At 45.3% G+C, this 18,155-nt stretch overlaps 60 non-coding genes across 60 annotated transcripts; all 60 read left to right on the forward strand.

Moving 5' to 3' along the window:
* The first annotated feature begins 158 nt into the window (after positions 1 to 158).
* trnag-ccc (transfer RNA glycine (anticodon CCC)) lies at positions 159 to 229 on the forward strand. The gene has a single exon. It is a non-coding gene; the product is annotated as a tRNA-Gly (tRNA).
* Positions 230 to 488: 259 nt separating this feature from the next.
* trnag-gcc (transfer RNA glycine (anticodon GCC)) lies at positions 489 to 559 on the forward strand. The gene has a single exon. It is a non-coding gene; the product is annotated as a tRNA-Gly (tRNA).
* Positions 560 to 818: 259 nt separating this feature from the next.
* Positions 819 to 889, forward strand: trnag-gcc (transfer RNA glycine (anticodon GCC)). The gene has a single exon. It is a non-coding gene; the product is annotated as a tRNA-Gly (tRNA).
* Positions 890 to 1,148: 259 nt separating this feature from the next.
* Positions 1,149 to 1,219, forward strand: trnag-gcc (transfer RNA glycine (anticodon GCC)). Its single transcript has one exon. It is a non-coding gene; the product is annotated as a tRNA-Gly (tRNA).
* Positions 1,220 to 1,393: 174 nt separating this feature from the next.
* On the forward strand, positions 1,394 to 1,464 carry trnag-ccc (transfer RNA glycine (anticodon CCC)). The gene has a single exon. It is a non-coding gene; the product is annotated as a tRNA-Gly (tRNA).
* Positions 1,465 to 1,723: 259 nt separating this feature from the next.
* Positions 1,724 to 1,794, forward strand: trnag-gcc (transfer RNA glycine (anticodon GCC)). The gene has a single exon. It is a non-coding gene; the product is annotated as a tRNA-Gly (tRNA).
* Positions 1,795 to 2,182: 388 nt separating this feature from the next.
* trnag-ccc (transfer RNA glycine (anticodon CCC)) lies at positions 2,183 to 2,253 on the forward strand. The gene has a single exon. It is a non-coding gene; the product is annotated as a tRNA-Gly (tRNA).
* A 174-nt stretch (positions 2,254 to 2,427) lies between these two features.
* trnag-ccc (transfer RNA glycine (anticodon CCC)) lies at positions 2,428 to 2,498 on the forward strand. The gene has a single exon. It is a non-coding gene; the product is annotated as a tRNA-Gly (tRNA).
* Positions 2,499 to 2,672: 174 nt separating this feature from the next.
* trnag-ccc (transfer RNA glycine (anticodon CCC)) lies at positions 2,673 to 2,743 on the forward strand. Its single transcript has one exon. It is a non-coding gene; the product is annotated as a tRNA-Gly (tRNA).
* A 174-nt stretch (positions 2,744 to 2,917) lies between these two features.
* On the forward strand, positions 2,918 to 2,988 carry trnag-ccc (transfer RNA glycine (anticodon CCC)). The gene has a single exon. It is a non-coding gene; the product is annotated as a tRNA-Gly (tRNA).
* A 259-nt stretch (positions 2,989 to 3,247) lies between these two features.
* trnag-gcc (transfer RNA glycine (anticodon GCC)) lies at positions 3,248 to 3,318 on the forward strand. Its single transcript has one exon. It is a non-coding gene; the product is annotated as a tRNA-Gly (tRNA).
* A 174-nt stretch (positions 3,319 to 3,492) lies between these two features.
* On the forward strand, positions 3,493 to 3,563 carry trnag-ccc (transfer RNA glycine (anticodon CCC)). The gene has a single exon. It is a non-coding gene; the product is annotated as a tRNA-Gly (tRNA).
* A 259-nt stretch (positions 3,564 to 3,822) lies between these two features.
* On the forward strand, positions 3,823 to 3,893 carry trnag-gcc (transfer RNA glycine (anticodon GCC)). The gene has a single exon. It is a non-coding gene; the product is annotated as a tRNA-Gly (tRNA).
* A 388-nt stretch (positions 3,894 to 4,281) lies between these two features.
* Positions 4,282 to 4,352, forward strand: trnag-ccc (transfer RNA glycine (anticodon CCC)). Its single transcript has one exon. It is a non-coding gene; the product is annotated as a tRNA-Gly (tRNA).
* Positions 4,353 to 4,611: 259 nt separating this feature from the next.
* Positions 4,612 to 4,682, forward strand: trnag-gcc (transfer RNA glycine (anticodon GCC)). Its single transcript has one exon. It is a non-coding gene; the product is annotated as a tRNA-Gly (tRNA).
* Positions 4,683 to 4,856: 174 nt separating this feature from the next.
* Positions 4,857 to 4,927, forward strand: trnag-ccc (transfer RNA glycine (anticodon CCC)). The gene has a single exon. It is a non-coding gene; the product is annotated as a tRNA-Gly (tRNA).
* A 174-nt stretch (positions 4,928 to 5,101) lies between these two features.
* Positions 5,102 to 5,172, forward strand: trnag-gcc (transfer RNA glycine (anticodon GCC)). The gene has a single exon. It is a non-coding gene; the product is annotated as a tRNA-Gly (tRNA).
* Positions 5,173 to 5,431: 259 nt separating this feature from the next.
* On the forward strand, positions 5,432 to 5,502 carry trnag-gcc (transfer RNA glycine (anticodon GCC)). Its single transcript has one exon. It is a non-coding gene; the product is annotated as a tRNA-Gly (tRNA).
* A 174-nt stretch (positions 5,503 to 5,676) lies between these two features.
* trnag-ccc (transfer RNA glycine (anticodon CCC)) lies at positions 5,677 to 5,747 on the forward strand. The gene has a single exon. It is a non-coding gene; the product is annotated as a tRNA-Gly (tRNA).
* Positions 5,748 to 5,921: 174 nt separating this feature from the next.
* trnag-ccc (transfer RNA glycine (anticodon CCC)) lies at positions 5,922 to 5,992 on the forward strand. Its single transcript has one exon. It is a non-coding gene; the product is annotated as a tRNA-Gly (tRNA).
* A 174-nt stretch (positions 5,993 to 6,166) lies between these two features.
* On the forward strand, positions 6,167 to 6,237 carry trnag-ccc (transfer RNA glycine (anticodon CCC)). Its single transcript has one exon. It is a non-coding gene; the product is annotated as a tRNA-Gly (tRNA).
* Positions 6,238 to 6,411: 174 nt separating this feature from the next.
* trnag-ccc (transfer RNA glycine (anticodon CCC)) lies at positions 6,412 to 6,482 on the forward strand. The gene has a single exon. It is a non-coding gene; the product is annotated as a tRNA-Gly (tRNA).
* A 259-nt stretch (positions 6,483 to 6,741) lies between these two features.
* Positions 6,742 to 6,812, forward strand: trnag-gcc (transfer RNA glycine (anticodon GCC)). The gene has a single exon. It is a non-coding gene; the product is annotated as a tRNA-Gly (tRNA).
* A 174-nt stretch (positions 6,813 to 6,986) lies between these two features.
* Positions 6,987 to 7,057, forward strand: trnag-ccc (transfer RNA glycine (anticodon CCC)). The gene has a single exon. It is a non-coding gene; the product is annotated as a tRNA-Gly (tRNA).
* Positions 7,058 to 7,231: 174 nt separating this feature from the next.
* trnag-ccc (transfer RNA glycine (anticodon CCC)) lies at positions 7,232 to 7,302 on the forward strand. The gene has a single exon. It is a non-coding gene; the product is annotated as a tRNA-Gly (tRNA).
* A 174-nt stretch (positions 7,303 to 7,476) lies between these two features.
* Positions 7,477 to 7,547, forward strand: trnag-ccc (transfer RNA glycine (anticodon CCC)). Its single transcript has one exon. It is a non-coding gene; the product is annotated as a tRNA-Gly (tRNA).
* A 259-nt stretch (positions 7,548 to 7,806) lies between these two features.
* On the forward strand, positions 7,807 to 7,877 carry trnag-gcc (transfer RNA glycine (anticodon GCC)). The gene has a single exon. It is a non-coding gene; the product is annotated as a tRNA-Gly (tRNA).
* Positions 7,878 to 8,136: 259 nt separating this feature from the next.
* On the forward strand, positions 8,137 to 8,207 carry trnag-gcc (transfer RNA glycine (anticodon GCC)). The gene has a single exon. It is a non-coding gene; the product is annotated as a tRNA-Gly (tRNA).
* A 259-nt stretch (positions 8,208 to 8,466) lies between these two features.
* On the forward strand, positions 8,467 to 8,537 carry trnag-gcc (transfer RNA glycine (anticodon GCC)). The gene has a single exon. It is a non-coding gene; the product is annotated as a tRNA-Gly (tRNA).
* A 174-nt stretch (positions 8,538 to 8,711) lies between these two features.
* Positions 8,712 to 8,782, forward strand: trnag-ccc (transfer RNA glycine (anticodon CCC)). The gene has a single exon. It is a non-coding gene; the product is annotated as a tRNA-Gly (tRNA).
* Positions 8,783 to 9,041: 259 nt separating this feature from the next.
* Positions 9,042 to 9,112, forward strand: trnag-gcc (transfer RNA glycine (anticodon GCC)). The gene has a single exon. It is a non-coding gene; the product is annotated as a tRNA-Gly (tRNA).
* Positions 9,113 to 9,500: 388 nt separating this feature from the next.
* trnag-ccc (transfer RNA glycine (anticodon CCC)) lies at positions 9,501 to 9,571 on the forward strand. The gene has a single exon. It is a non-coding gene; the product is annotated as a tRNA-Gly (tRNA).
* Positions 9,572 to 9,830: 259 nt separating this feature from the next.
* On the forward strand, positions 9,831 to 9,901 carry trnag-gcc (transfer RNA glycine (anticodon GCC)). The gene has a single exon. It is a non-coding gene; the product is annotated as a tRNA-Gly (tRNA).
* Positions 9,902 to 10,075: 174 nt separating this feature from the next.
* trnag-ccc (transfer RNA glycine (anticodon CCC)) lies at positions 10,076 to 10,146 on the forward strand. Its single transcript has one exon. It is a non-coding gene; the product is annotated as a tRNA-Gly (tRNA).
* A 174-nt stretch (positions 10,147 to 10,320) lies between these two features.
* trnag-ccc (transfer RNA glycine (anticodon CCC)) lies at positions 10,321 to 10,391 on the forward strand. Its single transcript has one exon. It is a non-coding gene; the product is annotated as a tRNA-Gly (tRNA).
* Positions 10,392 to 10,565: 174 nt separating this feature from the next.
* On the forward strand, positions 10,566 to 10,636 carry trnag-ccc (transfer RNA glycine (anticodon CCC)). Its single transcript has one exon. It is a non-coding gene; the product is annotated as a tRNA-Gly (tRNA).
* A 174-nt stretch (positions 10,637 to 10,810) lies between these two features.
* Positions 10,811 to 10,881, forward strand: trnag-ccc (transfer RNA glycine (anticodon CCC)). Its single transcript has one exon. It is a non-coding gene; the product is annotated as a tRNA-Gly (tRNA).
* A 259-nt stretch (positions 10,882 to 11,140) lies between these two features.
* trnag-gcc (transfer RNA glycine (anticodon GCC)) lies at positions 11,141 to 11,211 on the forward strand. The gene has a single exon. It is a non-coding gene; the product is annotated as a tRNA-Gly (tRNA).
* Positions 11,212 to 11,385: 174 nt separating this feature from the next.
* Positions 11,386 to 11,456, forward strand: trnag-ccc (transfer RNA glycine (anticodon CCC)). The gene has a single exon. It is a non-coding gene; the product is annotated as a tRNA-Gly (tRNA).
* Positions 11,457 to 11,630: 174 nt separating this feature from the next.
* On the forward strand, positions 11,631 to 11,701 carry trnag-ccc (transfer RNA glycine (anticodon CCC)). Its single transcript has one exon. It is a non-coding gene; the product is annotated as a tRNA-Gly (tRNA).
* Positions 11,702 to 11,875: 174 nt separating this feature from the next.
* trnag-ccc (transfer RNA glycine (anticodon CCC)) lies at positions 11,876 to 11,946 on the forward strand. The gene has a single exon. It is a non-coding gene; the product is annotated as a tRNA-Gly (tRNA).
* Positions 11,947 to 12,205: 259 nt separating this feature from the next.
* trnag-gcc (transfer RNA glycine (anticodon GCC)) lies at positions 12,206 to 12,276 on the forward strand. The gene has a single exon. It is a non-coding gene; the product is annotated as a tRNA-Gly (tRNA).
* A 259-nt stretch (positions 12,277 to 12,535) lies between these two features.
* On the forward strand, positions 12,536 to 12,606 carry trnag-gcc (transfer RNA glycine (anticodon GCC)). The gene has a single exon. It is a non-coding gene; the product is annotated as a tRNA-Gly (tRNA).
* Positions 12,607 to 12,994: 388 nt separating this feature from the next.
* trnag-ccc (transfer RNA glycine (anticodon CCC)) lies at positions 12,995 to 13,065 on the forward strand. The gene has a single exon. It is a non-coding gene; the product is annotated as a tRNA-Gly (tRNA).
* Positions 13,066 to 13,239: 174 nt separating this feature from the next.
* On the forward strand, positions 13,240 to 13,310 carry trnag-ccc (transfer RNA glycine (anticodon CCC)). The gene has a single exon. It is a non-coding gene; the product is annotated as a tRNA-Gly (tRNA).
* Positions 13,311 to 13,484: 174 nt separating this feature from the next.
* On the forward strand, positions 13,485 to 13,555 carry trnag-ccc (transfer RNA glycine (anticodon CCC)). The gene has a single exon. It is a non-coding gene; the product is annotated as a tRNA-Gly (tRNA).
* A 259-nt stretch (positions 13,556 to 13,814) lies between these two features.
* trnag-gcc (transfer RNA glycine (anticodon GCC)) lies at positions 13,815 to 13,885 on the forward strand. The gene has a single exon. It is a non-coding gene; the product is annotated as a tRNA-Gly (tRNA).
* A 174-nt stretch (positions 13,886 to 14,059) lies between these two features.
* Positions 14,060 to 14,130, forward strand: trnag-ccc (transfer RNA glycine (anticodon CCC)). The gene has a single exon. It is a non-coding gene; the product is annotated as a tRNA-Gly (tRNA).
* A 174-nt stretch (positions 14,131 to 14,304) lies between these two features.
* On the forward strand, positions 14,305 to 14,375 carry trnag-ccc (transfer RNA glycine (anticodon CCC)). Its single transcript has one exon. It is a non-coding gene; the product is annotated as a tRNA-Gly (tRNA).
* Positions 14,376 to 14,549: 174 nt separating this feature from the next.
* On the forward strand, positions 14,550 to 14,620 carry trnag-ccc (transfer RNA glycine (anticodon CCC)). The gene has a single exon. It is a non-coding gene; the product is annotated as a tRNA-Gly (tRNA).
* A 259-nt stretch (positions 14,621 to 14,879) lies between these two features.
* On the forward strand, positions 14,880 to 14,950 carry trnag-gcc (transfer RNA glycine (anticodon GCC)). Its single transcript has one exon. It is a non-coding gene; the product is annotated as a tRNA-Gly (tRNA).
* A 174-nt stretch (positions 14,951 to 15,124) lies between these two features.
* trnag-gcc (transfer RNA glycine (anticodon GCC)) lies at positions 15,125 to 15,195 on the forward strand. Its single transcript has one exon. It is a non-coding gene; the product is annotated as a tRNA-Gly (tRNA).
* A 542-nt stretch (positions 15,196 to 15,737) lies between these two features.
* On the forward strand, positions 15,738 to 15,808 carry trnag-gcc (transfer RNA glycine (anticodon GCC)). The gene has a single exon. It is a non-coding gene; the product is annotated as a tRNA-Gly (tRNA).
* Positions 15,809 to 15,982: 174 nt separating this feature from the next.
* Positions 15,983 to 16,053, forward strand: trnag-ccc (transfer RNA glycine (anticodon CCC)). The gene has a single exon. It is a non-coding gene; the product is annotated as a tRNA-Gly (tRNA).
* A 174-nt stretch (positions 16,054 to 16,227) lies between these two features.
* On the forward strand, positions 16,228 to 16,298 carry trnag-ccc (transfer RNA glycine (anticodon CCC)). The gene has a single exon. It is a non-coding gene; the product is annotated as a tRNA-Gly (tRNA).
* A 174-nt stretch (positions 16,299 to 16,472) lies between these two features.
* Positions 16,473 to 16,543, forward strand: trnag-ccc (transfer RNA glycine (anticodon CCC)). The gene has a single exon. It is a non-coding gene; the product is annotated as a tRNA-Gly (tRNA).
* A 259-nt stretch (positions 16,544 to 16,802) lies between these two features.
* Positions 16,803 to 16,873, forward strand: trnag-gcc (transfer RNA glycine (anticodon GCC)). The gene has a single exon. It is a non-coding gene; the product is annotated as a tRNA-Gly (tRNA).
* Positions 16,874 to 17,047: 174 nt separating this feature from the next.
* On the forward strand, positions 17,048 to 17,118 carry trnag-gcc (transfer RNA glycine (anticodon GCC)). Its single transcript has one exon. It is a non-coding gene; the product is annotated as a tRNA-Gly (tRNA).
* A 542-nt stretch (positions 17,119 to 17,660) lies between these two features.
* On the forward strand, positions 17,661 to 17,731 carry trnag-gcc (transfer RNA glycine (anticodon GCC)). The gene has a single exon. It is a non-coding gene; the product is annotated as a tRNA-Gly (tRNA).
* A 174-nt stretch (positions 17,732 to 17,905) lies between these two features.
* On the forward strand, positions 17,906 to 17,976 carry trnag-ccc (transfer RNA glycine (anticodon CCC)). Its single transcript has one exon. It is a non-coding gene; the product is annotated as a tRNA-Gly (tRNA).
* Positions 17,977 to 18,155: the final 179 nt, after the last annotated feature.

The following is an 18,155-nucleotide window of genomic DNA, read 5'->3' on the forward strand; positions in this document are numbered from 1 at the left end:
GTGCTAGAGTTCTGTTTCTTTGAAACTTTGTTATGTCACTTCTGCCAATAGACAGTACTGATTGCAATTGTAAACTCAAGGGCAATAACAATCCATTAAAAATCTTACCAGGAGGCATACCCTCACTCCCTGTGAGCATAGGTGTCACGTCACCTAGAGCATTGGTGGTTCAGTGGTAGAATTCTCGCTTCCCACGCGGGAGAACCGGGTCCGATTCCCGGCCAATGCAGAAAATTAATTCTGGTGTGCTAGAGTTCTGTTTCTTTGAAACTTTGTTATGTCACTTCTGCCAATAGACAGTACTGATTGCAATTGTAAACTCAAGGGCAATAACAATCCATTAAAAATCTTGTCAACCTTGTGCAGCCCCTTGTTATGTGCCCCTCGAAAATGTGTTTTTACTCAAGATCAATGTGTTCCTCGTCTCCCATCCATTACCAGGAGGCATACCCTCACTGCCTGTGAGCATAGGTGTCACGTCACCTTGAGCATTGGTGGTTCAGTGGTAGAATTCTCGCCTGCCACGCGGGAGACCCGGGTCTGAATCCCGGCCAATGCAGAAAATGAATTCTGGTGTGCTAGAGTTCTGTTTCTTTGAAACTTTGTTATGTCACTTCTGCCAATAGACAGTACTGATTGCAATTGTAAACTCAAGGGCAATAACAATCCATTAAAAATCTTGTCAACCTTGTGCAGCCCCTTGTTATGTGCCCCTTGAAAATGTGTTTTTACTCAAGATCAATGTGTTCCTCGTCTCCCATCTATTACCAGGAGGCATACCCTCACTGCCTGTGAGCATAGGGGTCACGTCACCTTGAGCATTGGTGGTTCAGTGGTAGAATTCTCGCCTGCCACGCGGGAGACCCGGGTCCGATTCCCGGCCAATGCAGAAAATTAATTCTGGTGTGCTAGAGTTCTGTTTCTTTGAAACTTTGTTATGTCACTTCTGCCAATAGACAGTACTGATTGCAATTGTAAACTCAAGGGCAATAACAATCCATTAAAAATCTTGTCAACCTTGTGCAGCCCCTTGTTATGTGCCCCTCGAAAATGTGTTTTTACTCAAGATCAATGTGTTCCTCGTCTCCCATCTATTACCAGGAGGCATACCCTCACTGCCTGTGAGCATAGGTGTCACGTCACCTTGAGCATTGGTGGTTCAGTGGTAGAATTCTTGCCTGCCACGCGGGAGACCCGGGTCCGATTCCCGGCCAATGCAGAAAATTAATTCTGGTGTGCTAGAGTTCTGTTTCTTTGAAACTTTGTTATGTCACTTCTGCCAATAGACAGTACTGATTGCAATTGTAAACTCAAGGGCAATAACAATCCATTAAAAATCTTACCAGGAGGCATACCCTCACTCCCTGTGAGCATAGGTGTCACGTCACCTAGAGCATTGGTGGTTCAGTGGTAGAATTCTCGCTTCCCACGCGGGAGACCCGGGTCCGATTCCCGGCCAATGCAGAAAATTAATTCTGGTGTGCTAGAGTTCTGTTTCTTTGAAACTTTGTTATGTCACTTCTGCCAATAGACAGTACTGATTGCAATTGTAAACTCAAGGGCAATAACAATCCATTAAAAATCTTGTCAACCTTGTGCAGCCCCTTGTTATGTGCCCCTCGAAAATGTGTTTTTACTCAAGATCAATGTGTTCCTCGTCTCCCATCCATTACCAGGAGGCATACCCTCACTGCCTGTGAGCATAGGTGTCACGTCACCTTGAGCATTGGTGGTTCAGTGGTAGAATTCTCGCCTGCCACGCGGGAGACCCGGGTCCGATTCCCGGCCAATGCAGAAAATGAATTCTGGTGTGCTAGAGTTCTGTTTCTTTGAAACTTTGTTATGTCACTTCTGCCAATAGACAGTACTGATTGCAATTGTAAACTCAAGGGCAATAACAATCCATTAAAAATCTTACCAGGAGGCATACCCTCACTCCCTGTGCTAGAGTTCTGTTTCTTTGAAACTTTGTTATGTCACTTCTGCCAATAGACAGTACTGATTGCAATTGTAAACTCAAGGGCAATAACAATCCATTAAAAATCTTGTCAACCTTGTGCAGCCCCTTATTATGTGCCCCTCGAAAATGTGTTTTTACACCAGATCTTTGTTCCTCGTCTCCCATTTCTTACCAGGAAGCATACCCTGACTCCCTTTGAGCATAGGTGTCACATCACCTAGAGCATTGGTGGTTCAGTGGTAGAATTCTCGCTTCCCACGCGGGAGACCCGGGTCCGATTCCCGGCCAATGCAGAAAATTAATTCTGGTGTGCTAGAGTTCTGTTTCTTTGAAACTTTGTTATGTCACTTCTGCCAATAGACAGTACTGATTGCAATTGTAAACTCAAGGGCAATAACAATCCATTAAAAATCTTACCAGGAGGCATACCCTCACTCCCTGTGAGCATAGGTGTCACGTCACCTAGAGCATTGGTGGTTCAGTGGTAGAATTCTCGCTTCCCACGCGGGAGACCCGGGTCCGATTCCCGGCCAATGCAGAAAATTAATTCTGGTGTGCTAGAGTTCTGTTTCTTTGAAACTTTGTTATGTCACTTCTGCCAATAGACAGTACTGATTGCAATTGTAAACTCAAGGGCAATAACAATCCATTAAAAATCTTACCAGGAGGCATACCCTCACTCCCTGTGAGCATAGGTGTCACGTCACCTAGAGCATTGGTGGTTCAGTGGTAGAATTCTCGCTTCCCACGCGGGAGACCCGGGTCCGATTCCCGGCCAATGCAGAAAATGAATTCTGGTGTGCTAGAGTTCTGTTTCTTTGAAACTTTGTTATGTCACTTCTGCCAATAGACAGTACTGATTGCAATTGTAAACTCAAGGGCAATAACAATCCATTAAAAATCTTACCAGGAGGCATACCCTCACTCCCTGTGAGCATAGGTGTCACGTCACCTAGAGCATTGGTGGTTCAGTGGTAGAATTCTCGCTTCCCACGCGGGAGACCCGGGTCCGATTCCCGGCCAATGCAGAAAATTAATTCTGGTGTGCTAGAGTTCTGTTTCTTTGAAACTTTGTTATGTCACTTCTGCCAATAGACAGTACTGATTGCAATTGTAAACTCAAGGGCAATAACAATCCATTAAAAATCTTGTCAACCTTGTGCAGCCCCTTGTTATGTGCCCCTCGAAAATGTGTTTTTACTCAAGATCAATGTGTTCCTCGTCTCCCATCTATTACCAGGAGGCATACCCTCACTGCCTGTGAGCATAGGTGTCACGTCACCTTGAGCATTGGTGGTTCAGTGGTAGAATTCTTGCCTGCCACGCGGGAGACCCGGGTCCGATTCCCGGCCAATGCAGAAAATTAATTCTGGTGTGCTAGAGTTCTGTTTCTTTGAAACTTTGTTATGTCACTTCTGCCAATAGACAGTACTGATTGCAATTGTAAACTCAAGGGCAATAACAATCCATTAAAAATCTTACCAGGAGGCATACCCTCACTCCCTGTGAGCATAGGTGTCACGTCACCTAGAGCATTGGTGGTTCAGTGGTAGAATTCTCGCTTCCCACGCGGGAGACCCGGGTCCGATTCCCGGCCAATGCAGAAAATTAATTCTGGTGTGCTAGAGTTCTGTTTCTTTGAAACTTTGTTATGTCACTTCTGCCAATAGACAGTACTGATTGCAATTGTAAACTCAAGGGCAATAACAATCCATTAAAAATCTTGTCAACCTTGTGCAGCCCCTTGTTATGTGCCCCTCGAAAATGTGTTTTTACTCAAGATCAATGTGTTCCTCGTCTCCCATCCATTACCAGGAGGCATACCCTCACTGCCTGTGAGCATAGGTGTCACGTCACCTTGAGCATTGGTGGTTCAGTGGTAGAATTCTCGCCTGCCACGCGGGAGACCCGGGTCCGATTCCCGGCCAATGCAGAAAATGAATTCTGGTGTGCTAGAGTTCTGTTTCTTTGAAACTTTGTTATGTCACTTCTGCCAATAGACAGTACTGATTGCAATTGTAAACTCAAGGGCAATAACAATCCATTAAAAATCTTACCAGGAGGCATACCCTCACTCCCTGTGCTAGAGTTCTGTTTCTTTGAAACTTTGTTATGTCACTTCTGCCAATAGACAGTACTGATTGCAATTGTAAACTCAAGGGCAATAACAATCCATTAAAAATCTTGTCAACCTTGTGCAGCCCCTTATTATGTGCCCCTCGAAAATGTGTTTTTACACCAGATCTTTGTTCCTCGTCTCCCATTTCTTACCAGGAAGCATACCCTGACTCCCTTTGAGCATAGGTGTCACATCACCTAGAGCATTGGTGGTTCAGTGGTAGAATTCTCGCTTCCCACGCGGGAGACCCGGGTCCGATTCCCGGCCAATGCAGAAAATTAATTCTGGTGTGCTAGAGTTCTGTTTCTTTGAAACTTTGTTATGTCACTTCTGCCAATAGACAGTACTGATTGCAATTGTAAACTCAAGGGCAATAACAATCCATTAAAAATCTTGTCAACCTTGTGCAGCCCCTTGTTATGTGCCCCTCGAAAATGTGTTTTTACTCAAGATCAATGTGTTCCTCGTCTCCCATCTATTACCAGGAGGCATACCCTCACTGCCTGTGAGCATAGGTGTCACGTCACCTTGAGCATTGGTGGTTCAGTGGTAGAATTCTTGCCTGCCACGCGGGAGACCCGGGTCCGATTCCCGGCCAATGCAGAAAATGAATTCTGGTGTGCTAGAGTTCTGTTTCTTTGAAACTTTGTTATGTCACTTCTGCCAATAGACAGTACTGATTGCAATTGTAAACTCAAGGGCAATAACAATCCATTAAAAATCTTACCAGGAGGCATACCCTCACTCCCTGTGAGCATAGGTGTCACGTCACCTAGAGCATTGGTGGTTCAGTGGTAGAATTCTCGCTTCCCACGCGGGAGACCCGGGTCCGATTCCCGGCCAATGCAGAAAATTAATTCTGGTGTGCTAGAGTTCTGTTTCTTTGAAACTTTGTTATGTCACTTCTGCCAATAGACAGTACTGATTGCAATTGTAAACTCAAGGGCAATAACAATCCATTAAAAATCTTACCAGGAGGCATACCCTCACTCCCTGTGAGCATAGGTGTCACGTCACCTAGAGCATTGGTGGTTCAGTGGTAGAATTCTCGCTTGCCACGCGGGAGACCCGGGTCCGATTCCCGGCCAATGCAGAAAATGAATTCTGGTGTGCTAGAGTTCTGTTTCTTTGAAACTTTGTTATGTCACTTCTGCCAATAGACAGTACTGATTGCAATTGTAAACTCAAGGGCAATAACAATCCATTAAAAATCTTGTCAACCTTGTGCAGCCCCTTGTTATGTGCCCCTCGAAAATGTGTTTTTACTCAAGATCAATGTGTTCCTCGTCTCCCATCTATTACCAGGAGGCATACCCTCACTGCCTGTGAGCATAGGTGTCACGTCACCTTGAGCATTGGTGGTTCAGTGGTAGAATTCTTGCCTGCCACGCGGGAGACCCGGGTCCGATTCCCGGCCAATGCAGAAAATGAATTCTGGTGTGCTAGAGTTCTGTTTCTTTGAAACTTTGTTATGTCACTTCTGCCAATAGACAGTACTGATTGCAATTGTAAACTCAAGGGCAATAACAATCCATTAAAAATCTTACCAGGAGGCATACCCTCACTCCCTGTGAGCATAGGTGTCACGTCACCTAGAGCATTGGTGGTTCAGTGGTAGAATTCTCGCTTCCCACGCGGGAGACCCGGGTCCGATTCCCGGCCAATGCAGAAAATGAATTCTGGTGTGCTAGAGTTCTGTTTCTTTGAAACTTTGTTATGTCACTTCTGCCAATAGACAGTACTGATTGCAATTGTAAACTCAAGGGCAATAACAATCCATTAAAAATCTTACCAGGAGGCATACCCTCACTCCCTGTGAGCATAGGTGTCACATCACCTAGAGCATTGGTGGTTCAGTGGTAGAATTCTCGCTTCCCACGCGGGAGACCCGGGTCCGATTCCCGGCCAATGCAGAAAATTAATTCTGGTGTGCTAGAGTTCTGTTTCTTTGAAACTTTGTTATGTCACTTCTGCCAATAGACAGTACTGATTGCAATTGTAAACTCAAGGGCAATAACAATCCATTAAAAATCTTACCAGGAGGCATACCCTCACTCCCTGTGAGCATAGGTGTCACGTCACCTAGAGCATTGGTGGTTCAGTGGTAGAATTCTCGCTTCCCACGCGGGAGACCCGGGTCCGATTCCCGGCCAATGCAGAAAATGAATTCTGGTGTGCTAGAGTTCTGTTTCTTTGAAACTTTGTTATGTCACTTCTGCCAATAGACAGTACTGATTGCAATTGTAAACTCAAGGGCAATAACAATCCATTAAAAATCTTACCAGGAGGCATACCCTCACTCCCTGTGAGCATAGGTGTCACGTCACCTAGAGCATTGGTGGTTCAGTGGTAGAATTCTCGCTTCCCACGCGGGAGACCCGGGTCCGATTCCCGGCCAATGCAGAAAATTAATTCTGGTGTGCTAGAGTTCTGTTTCTTTGAAACTTTGTTATGTCACTTCTGCCAATAGACAGTACTGATTGCAATTGTAAACTCAAGGGCAATAACAATCCATTAAAAATCTTGTCAACCTTGTGCAGCCCCTTGTTATGTGCCCCTCGAAAATGTGTTTTTACTCAAGATCAATGTGTTCCTCGTCTCCCATCTATTACCAGGAGGCATACCCTCACTGCCTGTGAGCATAGGTGTCACGTCACCTTGAGCATTGGTGGTTCAGTGGTAGAATTCTTGCCTGCCACGCGGGAGACCCGGGTCCGATTCCCGGCCAATGCAGAAAATTAATTCTGGTGTGCTAGAGTTCTGTTTCTTTGAAACTTTGTTATGTCACTTCTGCCAATAGACAGTACTGATTGCAATTGTAAACTCAAGGGCAATAACAATCCATTAAAAATCTTACCAGGAGGCATACCCTCACTCCCTGTGAGCATAGGTGTCACGTCACCTAGAGCATTGGTGGTTCAGTGGTAGAATTCTCGCTTCCCACGCGGGAGACCCGGGTCCGATTCCCGGCCAATGCAGAAAATTAATTCTGGTGTGCTAGAGTTCTGTTTCTTTGAAACTTTGTTATGTCACTTCTGCCAATAGACAGTACTGATTGCAATTGTAAACTCAAGGGCAATAACAATCCATTAAAAATCTTACCAGGAGGCATACCCTCACTCCCTGTGAGCATAGGTGTCACGTCACCTAGAGCATTGGTGGTTCAGTGGTAGAATTCTCGCTTCCCACGCGGGAGACCCGGGTCCGATTCCCGGCCAATGCAGAAAATTAATTCTGGTGTGCTAGAGTTCTGTTTCTTTGAAACTTTGTTATGTCACTTCTGCCAATAGACAGTACTGATTGCAATTGTAAACTCAAGGGCAATAACAATCCATTAAAAATCTTACCAGGAGGCATACCCTCACTCCCTGTGAGCATAGGTGTCACGTCACCTAGAGCATTGGTGGTTCAGTGGTAGAATTCTCGCTTCCCACGCGGGAGAACCGGGTCCGATTCCCGGCCAATGCAGAAAATTAATTCTGGTGTGCTAGAGTTCTGTTTCTTTGAAACTTTGTTATGTCACTTCTGCCAATAGACAGTACTGATTGCAATTGTAAACTCAAGGGCAATAACAATCCATTAAAAATCTTGTCAACCTTGTGCAGCCCCTTGTTATGTGCCCCTCGAAAATGTGTTTTTACTCAAGATCAATGTGTTCCTCGTCTCCCATCCATTACCAGGAGGCATACCCTCACTGCCTGTGAGCATAGGTGTCACGTCACCTTGAGCATTGGTGGTTCAGTGGTAGAATTCTCGCCTGCCACGCGGGAGACCCGGGTCTGAATCCCGGCCAATGCAGAAAATGAATTCTGGTGTGCTAGAGTTCTGTTTCTTTGAAACTTTGTTATGTCACTTCTGCCAATAGACAGTACTGATTGCAATTGTAAACTCAAGGGCAATAACAATCCATTAAAAATCTTGTCAACCTTGTGCAGCCCCTTGTTATGTGCCCCTTGAAAATGTGTTTTTACTCAAGATCAATGTGTTCCTCGTCTCCCATCTATTACCAGGAGGCATACCCTCACTGCCTGTGAGCATAGGGGTCACGTCACCTTGAGCATTGGTGGTTCAGTGGTAGAATTCTCGCCTGCCACGCGGGAGACCCGGGTCCGATTCCCGGCCAATGCAGAAAATTAATTCTGGTGTGCTAGAGTTCTGTTTCTTTGAAACTTTGTTATGTCACTTCTGCCAATAGACAGTACTGATTGCAATTGTAAACTCAAGGGCAATAACAATCCATTAAAAATCTTGTCAACCTTGTGCAGCCCCTTGTTATGTGCCCCTCGAAAATGTGTTTTTACTCAAGATCAATGTGTTCCTCGTCTCCCATCTATTACCAGGAGGCATACCCTCACTGCCTGTGAGCATAGGTGTCACGTCACCTTGAGCATTGGTGGTTCAGTGGTAGAATTCTTGCCTGCCACGCGGGAGACCCGGGTCCGATTCCCGGCCAATGCAGAAAATTAATTCTGGTGTGCTAGAGTTCTGTTTCTTTGAAACTTTGTTATGTCACTTCTGCCAATAGACAGTACTGATTGCAATTGTAAACTCAAGGGCAATAACAATCCATTAAAAATCTTACCAGGAGGCATACCCTCACTCCCTGTGAGCATAGGTGTCACGTCACCTAGAGCATTGGTGGTTCAGTGGTAGAATTCTCGCTTCCCACGCGGGAGACCCGGGTCCGATTCCCGGCCAATGCAGAAAATTAATTCTGGTGTGCTAGAGTTCTGTTTCTTTGAAACTTTGTTATGTCACTTCTGCCAATAGACAGTACTGATTGCAATTGTAAACTCAAGGGCAATAACAATCCATTAAAAATCTTGTCAACCTTGTGCAGCCCCTTGTTATGTGCCCCTCGAAAATGTGTTTTTACTCAAGATCAATGTGTTCCTCGTCTCCCATCCATTACCAGGAGGCATACCCTCACTGCCTGTGAGCATAGGTGTCACGTCACCTTGAGCATTGGTGGTTCAGTGGTAGAATTCTCGCCTGCCACGCGGGAGACCCGGGTCCGATTCCCGGCCAATGCAGAAAATGAATTCTGGTGTGCTAGAGTTCTGTTTCTTTGAAACTTTGTTATGTCACTTCTGCCAATAGACAGTACTGATTGCAATTGTAAACTCAAGGGCAATAACAATCCATTAAAAATCTTACCAGGAGGCATACCCTCACTCCCTGTGCTAGAGTTCTGTTTCTTTGAAACTTTGTTATGTCACTTCTGCCAATAGACAGTACTGATTGCAATTGTAAACTCAAGGGCAATAACAATCCATTAAAAATCTTGTCAACCTTGTGCAGCCCCTTATTATGTGCCCCTCGAAAATGTGTTTTTACACCAGATCTTTGTTCCTCGTCTCCCATTTCTTACCAGGAAGCATACCCTGACTCCCTTTGAGCATAGGTGTCACATCACCTAGAGCATTGGTGGTTCAGTGGTAGAATTCTCGCTTCCCACGCGGGAGACCCGGGTCCGATTCCCGGCCAATGCAGAAAATTAATTCTGGTGTGCTAGAGTTCTGTTTCTTTGAAACTTTGTTATGTCACTTCTGCCAATAGACAGTACTGATTGCAATTGTAAACTCAAGGGCAATAACAATCCATTAAAAATCTTGTCAACCTTGTGCAGCCCCTTGTTATGTGCCCCTCGAAAATGTGTTTTTACTCAAGATCAATGTGTTCCTCGTCTCCCATCTATTACCAGGAGGCATACCCTCACTGCCTGTGAGCATAGGTGTCACGTCACCTTGAGCATTGGTGGTTCAGTGGTAGAATTCTTGCCTGCCACGCGGGAGACCCGGGTCCGATTCCCGGCCAATGCAGAAAATGAATTCTGGTGTGCTAGAGTTCTGTTTCTTTGAAACTTTGTTATGTCACTTCTGCCAATAGACAGTACTGATTGCAATTGTAAACTCAAGGGCAATAACAATCCATTAAAAATCTTACCAGGAGGCATACCCTCACTCCCTGTGAGCATAGGTGTCACGTCACCTAGAGCATTGGTGGTTCAGTGGTAGAATTCTCGCTTCCCACGCGGGAGACCCGGGTCCGATTCCCGGCCAATGCAGAAAATTAATTCTGGTGTGCTAGAGTTCTGTTTCTTTGAAACTTTGTTATGTCACTTCTGCCAATAGACAGTACTGATTGCAATTGTAAACTCAAGGGCAATAACAATCCATTAAAAATCTTACCAGGAGGCATACCCTCACTCCCTGTGAGCATAGGTGTCACATCACCTAGAGCATTGGTGGTTCAGTGGTAGAATTCTCGCTTCCCACGCGGGAGACCCGGGTCCGATTCCCGGCCAATGCAGAAAATTAATTCTGGTGTGCTAGAGTTCTGTTTCTTTGAAACTTTGTTATGTCACTTCTGCCAATAGACAGTACTGATTGCAATTGTAAACTCAAGGGCAATAACAATCCATTAAAAATCTTACCAGGAGGCATACCCTCACTCCCTGTGAGCATAGGTGTCACGTCACCTAGAGCATTGGTGGTTCAGTGGTAGAATTCTCGCTTCCCACGCGGGAGACCCGGGTCCGATTCCCGGCCAATGCAGAAAATGAATTCTGGTGTGCTAGAGTTCTGTTTCTTTGAAACTTTGTTATGTCACTTCTGCCAATAGACAGTACTGATTGCAATTGTAAACTCAAGGGCAATAACAATCCATTAAAAATCTTACCAGGAGGCATACCCTCACTCCCTGTGAGCATAGGTGTCACGTCACCTAGAGCATTGGTGGTTCAGTGGTAGAATTCTCGCTTCCCACGCGGGAGACCCGGGTCCGATTCCCGGCCAATGCAGAAAATTAATTCTGGTGTGCTAGAGTTCTGTTTCTTTGAAACTTTGTTATGTCACTTCTGCCAATAGACAGTACTGATTGCAATTGTAAACTCAAGGGCAATAACAATCCATTAAAAATCTTGTCAACCTTGTGCAGCCCCTTGTTATGTGCCCCTCGAAAATGTGTTTTTACTCAAGATCAATGTGTTCCTCGTCTCCCATCTATTACCAGGAGGCATACCCTCACTGCCTGTGAGCATAGGTGTCACGTCACCTTGAGCATTGGTGGTTCAGTGGTAGAATTCTTGCCTGCCACGCGGGAGACCCGGGTCCGATTCCCGGCCAATGCAGAAAATTAATTCTGGTGTGCTAGAGTTCTGTTTCTTTGAAACTTTGTTATGTCACTTCTGCCAATAGACAGTACTGATTGCAATTGTAAACTCAAGGGCAATAACAATCCATTAAAAATCTTACCAGGAGGCATACCCTCACTCCCTGTGAGCATAGGTGTCACGTCACCTAGAGCATTGGTGGTTCAGTGGTAGAATTCTCGCTTCCCACGCGGGAGACCCGGGTCCGATTCCCGGCCAATGCAGAAAATTAATTCTGGTGTGCTAGAGTTCTGTTTCTTTGAAACTTTGTTATGTCACTTCTGCCAATAGACAGTACTGATTGCAATTGTAAACTCAAGGGCAATAACAATCCATTAAAAATCTTACCAGGAGGCATACCCTCACTCCCTGTGAGCATAGGTGTCACGTCACCTAGAGCATTGGTGGTTCAGTGGTAGAATTCTCGCTTCCCACGCGGGAGACCCGGGTCCGATTCCCGGCCAATGCAGAAAATTAATTCTGGTGTGCTAGAGTTCTGTTTCTTTGAAACTTTGTTATGTCACTTCTGCCAATAGACAGTACTGATTGCAATTGTAAACTCAAGGGCAATAACAATCCATTAAAAATCTTACCAGGAGGCATACCCTCACTCCCTGTGAGCATAGGTGTCACGTCACCTAGAGCATTGGTGGTTCAGTGGTAGAATTCTCGCTTCCCACGCGGGAGAACCGGGTCCGATTCCCGGCCAATGCAGAAAATTAATTCTGGTGTGCTAGAGTTCTGTTTCTTTGAAACTTTGTTATGTCACTTCTGCCAATAGACAGTACTGATTGCAATTGTAAACTCAAGGGCAATAACAATCCATTAAAAATCTTGTCAACCTTGTGCAGCCCCTTGTTATGTGCCCCTCGAAAATGTGTTTTTACTCAAGATCAATGTGTTCCTCGTCTCCCATCCATTACCAGGAGGCATACCCTCACTGCCTGTGAGCATAGGTGTCACGTCACCTTGAGCATTGGTGGTTCAGTGGTAGAATTCTCGCCTGCCACGCGGGAGACCCGGGTCCGATTCCCGGCCAATGCAGAAAATGAATTCTGGTGTGCTAGAGTTCTGTTTCTTTGAAACTTTGTTATGTCACTTCTGCCAATAGACAGTACTGATTGCAATTGTAAACTCAAGGGCAATAACAATCCATTAAAAATCTTGTCAACCTTGTGCAGCCCCTTGTTATGTGCCCCTCGAAAATGTGTTTTTACTCAAGATCAATGTGTTCCTCGTCTCCCATCCATTACCAGGAGGCATACCCTCACTGCCTGTGAGCATAGGTGTCACGTCACCTTGAGCATTGGTGGTTCAGTGGTAGAATTCTCGCCTGCCACGCGGGAGACCCGGGTCCGATTCCCGGCCAATGCAGAAAATTAATTCTGGTGTGCTAGAGTTCTGTTTCTTTGAAACTTTGTTATGTCACTTCTGCCAATAGACAGTACTGATTGCAATTGTAAACTCAAGGGCAATAACAATCCATTAAAAATCTTACCAGGAGGCATACCCTCACTCCCTGTGCTAGAGTTCTGTTTCTTTGAAACTTTGTTATGTCACTTCTGCCAATAGACAGTACTGATTGCAATTGTAAACTCAAGGGCAATAACAATCCATTAAAAATCTTGTCAACCTTGTGCAGCCCCTTATTATGTGCCCCTCGAAAATGTGTTTTTACACCAGATCTTTGTTCCTCGTCTCCCATTTCTTACCAGGAAGCATACCCTGACTCCCTTTGAGCATAGGTGTCACATCACCTAGAGCATTGGTGGTTCAGTGGTAGAATTCTCGCTTCCCACGCGGGAGACCCGGGTCCGATTCCCGGCCAATGCAGAAAATTAATTCTGGTGTGCTAGAGTTCTGTTTCTTTGAAACTTTGTTATGTCACTTCTGCCAATAGACAGTACTGATTGCAATTGTAAACTCAAGGGCAATAACAATCCATTAAAAATCTTACCAGGAGGCATACCCTCACTCCCTGTGAGCATAGGTGTCACGTCACCTAGAGCATTGGTGGTTCAGTGGTAGAATTCTCGCTTCCCACGCGGGAGACCCGGGTCCGATTCCCGGCCAATGCAGAAAATGAATTCTGGTGTGCTAGAGTTCTGTTTCTTTGAAACTTTGTTATGTCACTTCTGCCAATAGACAGTACTGATTGCAATTGTAAACTCAAGGGCAATAACAATCCATTAAAAATCTTACCAGGAGGCATACCCTCACTCCCTGTGAGCATAGGTGTCACGTCACCTAGAGCATTGGTGGTTCAGTGGTAGAATTCTCGCTTCCCACGCGGGAGACCCGGGTCCGATTCCCGGCCAATGCAGAAAATTAATTCTGGTGTGCTAGAGTTCTGTTTCTTTGAAACTTTGTTATGTCACTTCTGCCAATAGACAGTACTGATTGCAATTGTAAACTCAAGGGCAATAACAATCCATTAAAAATCTTGTCAACCTTGTGCAGCCCCTTGTTATGTGCCCCTCGAAAATGTGTTTTTACTCAAGATCAATGTGTTCCTCGTCTCCCATCTATTACCAGGAGGCATACCCTCACTGCCTGTGAGCATAGGTGTCACGTCACCTTGAGCATTGGTGGTTCAGTGGTAGAATTCTTGCCTGCCACGCGGGAGACCCGGGTCCGATTCCCGGCCAATGCAGAAAATTAATTCTGGTGTGCTAGAGTTCTGTTTCTTTGAAACTTTGTTATGTCACTTCTGCCAATAGACAGTACTGATTGCAATTGTAAACTCAAGGGCAATAACAATCCATTAAAAATCTTACCAGGAGGCATACCCTCACTCCCTGTGAGCATAGGTGTCACGTCACCTAGAGCATTGGTGGTTCAGTGGTAGAATTCTCGCTTCCCACGCGGGAGACCCGGGTCCGATTCCCGGCCAATGCAGAAAATTAATTCTGGTGTGCTAGAGTTCTGTTTCTTTGAAACTTTGTTATGTCACTTCTGCCAATAGACAGTACTGATTGCAATTGTAAACTCAAGGGCAATAACAATCCATTAAAAATCTTACCAGGAGGCATACCCTCACTCCCTGTGAGCATAGGTGTCACGTCACCTAGAGCATTGGTGGTTCAGTGGTAGAATTCTCGCTTCCCACGCGGGAGACCCGGGTCCGATTCCCGGCCAATGCAGAAAATTAATTCTGGTGTGCTAGAGTTCTGTTTCTTTGAAACTTTGTTATGTCACTTCTGCCAATAGACAGTACTGATTGCAATTGTAAACTCAAGGGCAATAACAATCCATTAAAAATCTTACCAGGAGGCATACCCTCACTCCCTGTGAGCATAGGTGTCACGTCACCTAGAGCATTGGTGGTTCAGTGGTAGAATTCTCGCTTCCCACGCGGGAGAACCGGGTCCGATTCCCGGCCAATGCAGAAAATTAATTCTGGTGTGCTAGAGTTCTGTTTCTTTGAAACTTTGTTATGTCACTTCTGCCAATAGACAGTACTGATTGCAATTGTAAACTCAAGGGCAATAACAATCCATTAAAAATCTTGTCAACCTTGTGCAGCCCCTTGTTATGTGCCCCTCGAAAATGTGTTTTTACTCAAGATCAATGTGTTCCTCGTCTCCCATCTATTACCAGGAGGCATACCCTCACTGCCTGTGAGCATAGGGGTCACGTCACCTTGAGCATTGGTGGTTCAGTGGTAGAATTCTCGCCTGCCACGCGGGAGACCCGGGTCCGATTCCCGGCCAATGCAGAAAATTAATTCTGGTGTGCTAGAGTTCTGTTTCTTTGAAACTTTGTTATGTCACTTCTGCCAATAGACAGTACTGATTGCAATTGTAAACTCAAGGGCAATAACAATCCATTAAAAATCTTACCAGGAGGCATACCCTCACTCCCTGTGAGCATAGGTGTCACATCACCTTGAGCATTGGTGGTTCAGTGGTAGAATTCTCGCCTGCCACGCGGGAGACCCGGGTCCGATTCCCGGCCAATGCAGAAGATGAATTCTGGTGTCTAGAGTTCTGTTTCTTTGAAACTTTGTTATGTCACTTCTGCCAATAGACAGTACTGATTGCAATTGTAAACTCAAGGGCAATAACAATCCATTAAAAATCTTGTCAACCTTGTGCAGCCCCTTATTATGTGCCCCTCGAAAATGTGTTTTTACACCAGATCAATAAGTGTTCCTCGTCTCCCATCTCTTACCAGGAAGCATACCCTGACTCCCTGTGAGCATAGGTGTCACGTCACCTAGAGCATTGGTGGTTCAGTGGTAGAATTCTCGCTTCCCAAGTGTGCTAGAGTTCTGTTTCTTTGAAACTTTGTTATGTCACTTCTGCCAATAGACAGTACTGATTGCAATTGTAAACTCAAGGGCAATAACAATCCATTAAAAATCTTGTCAACCTTGTGCAGCCCCTTGTTATGTGCCCCTCGAAAATGTGTTTTTACTCAAGATCAATGTGTTCCTCGTCTCCCATCTATTACCAGGAGGCATACCCTCACTGCCTGTGAGCATAGGTGTCACATCACCTTGAGCATTGGTGGTTCAGTGGTAGAATTCTCGCCTGCCACGCGGGAGACCCGGGTCCGATTCCCGGCCAATGCAGAAAATTAATTCTGGTGTGCTAGAGTTCTGTTTCTTTGAAACTTTGTTATGTCACTTCTGCCAATAGACAGTACTGATTGCAATTGTAAACTCAAGGGCAATAACAATCCATTAAAAATCTTACCAGGAGGCATACCCTCACTCCCTGTGAGCATAGGTGTCACGTCACCTAGAGCATTGGTGGTTCAGTGGTAGAATTCTCGCTTCCCACGCGGCAGACCCGGGTCCGATTCCCGGCCAATGCAGAAAATTAATTCTGGTGTGCTAGAGTTCTGTTTCTTTGAAACTTTGTTATGTCACTTCTGCCAATAGACAGTACTGATTGCAATTGTAAACTCAAGGGCAATAACAATCCATTAAAAATCTTACCAGGAGGCATACCCTCACTCCCTGTGAGCATAGGTGTCACGTCACCTAGAGCATTGGTGGTTCAGTGGTAGAATTCTCGCTTCCCACGCGGGAGACCCGGGTCCGATTCCCGGCCAATGCAGAAAATTAATTCTGGTGTGCTAGAGTTCTGTTTCTTTGAAACTTTGTTATGTCACTTCTGCCAATAGACAGTACTGATTGCAATTGTAAACTCAAGGGCAATAACAATCCATTAAAAATCTTACCAGGAGGCATACCCTCACTCCCTGTGAGCATAGGTGTCACGTCACCTAGAGCATTGGTGGTTCAGTGGTAGAATTCTCGCTTCCCACGCGGGAGAACCGGGTCCGATTCCCGGCCAATGCAGAAAATTAATTCTGGTGTGCTAGAGTTCTGTTTCTTTGAAACTTTGTTATGTCACTTCTGCCAATAGACAGTACTGATTGCAATTGTAAACTCAAGGGCAATAACAATCCATTAAAAATCTTGTCAACCTTGTGCAGCCCCTTGTTATGTGCCCCTCGAAAATGTGTTTTTACTCAAGATCAATGTGTTCCTCGTCTCCCATCTATTACCAGGAGGCATACCCTCACTGCCTGTGAGCATAGGGGTCACGTCACCTTGAGCATTGGTGGTTCAGTGGTAGAATTCTCGCCTGCCACGCGGGAGACCCGGGTCCGATTCCCGGCCAATGCAGAAAATTAATTCTGGTGTGCTAGAGTTCTGTTTCTTTGAAACTTTGTTATGTCACTTCTGCCAATAGACAGTACTGATTGCAATTGTAAACTCAAGGGCAATAACAATCCATTAAAAATCTTACCAGGAGGCATACCCTCACTCCCTGTGAGCATAGGTGTCACATCACCTTGAGCATTGGTGGTTCAGTGGTAGAATTCTCGCCTGCCACGCGGGAGACCCGGGTCCGATTCCCGGCCAATGCAGAAGATGAATTCTGGTGTCTAGAGTTCTGTTTCTTTGAAACTTTGTTATGTCACTTCTGCCAATAGACAGTACTGATTGCAATTGTAAACTCAAGGGCAATAACAATCCATTAAAAATCTTGTCAACCTTGTGCAGCCCCTTATTATGTGCCCCTCGAAAATGTGTTTTTACACCAGATCAATAAGTGTTCCTCGTCTCCCATCTCTTACCAGGAAGCATACCCTGACTCCCTGTGAGCATAGGTGTCACGTCACCTAGAGCATTGGTGGTTCAGTGGTAGAATTCTCGCTTCCCAAGTGTGCTAGAGTTCTGTTTCTTTGAAACTTTGTTATGTCACTTCTGCCAATAGACAGTACTGATTGCAATTGTAAACTCAAGGGCAATAACAATCCATTAAAAATCTTGTCAACCTTGTGCAGCCCCTTGTTATGTGCCCCTCGAAAATGTGTTTTTACTCAAGATCAATGTGTTCCTCGTCTCCCATCTATTACCAGGAGGCATACCCTCACTGCCTGTGAGCATAGGTGTCACATCACCTTGAGCATTGGTGGTTCAGTGGTAGAATTCTCGCCTGCCACGCGGGAGACCCGGGTCCGATTCCCGGCCAATGCAGAAAATTAATTCTGGTGTGCTAGAGTTCTGTTTCTTTGAAACTTTGTTATGTCACTTCTGCCAATAGACAGTACTGATTGCAATTGTAAACTCAAGGGCAATAACAATCCATTAAAAATCTTACCAGGAGGCATACCCTCACTCCCTGTGAGCATAGGTGTCACGTCACCTAGAGCATTGGTGGTTCAGTGGTAGAATTCTCGCTTCCCACGCGGCAGACCCGGGTCCGATTCCCGGCCAATGCAGAAAATTAATTCTGGTGTGCTAGAGTTCTGTTTCTTTGAAACTTTGTTATGTCACTTCTGCCAATAGACAGTACTGATTGCAATTGTAAACTCAAGGGCAATAACAATCCATTAAAAATCTTGTCAACCTTGTGCAGCCCCTTGTTATGTGCCCCTCGAAAATGTGTTTTTACTCAAGA

This window comes from Siphateles boraxobius, unplaced genomic scaffold (assembly GCF_051911475.1).
Source record: "Siphateles boraxobius isolate OS27281-9 unplaced genomic scaffold, OSU_SipBor_1 100, whole genome shotgun sequence".
Taxonomy (NCBI): Eukaryota; Metazoa; Chordata; class Actinopteri; order Cypriniformes; family Leuciscidae; genus Siphateles; species Siphateles boraxobius.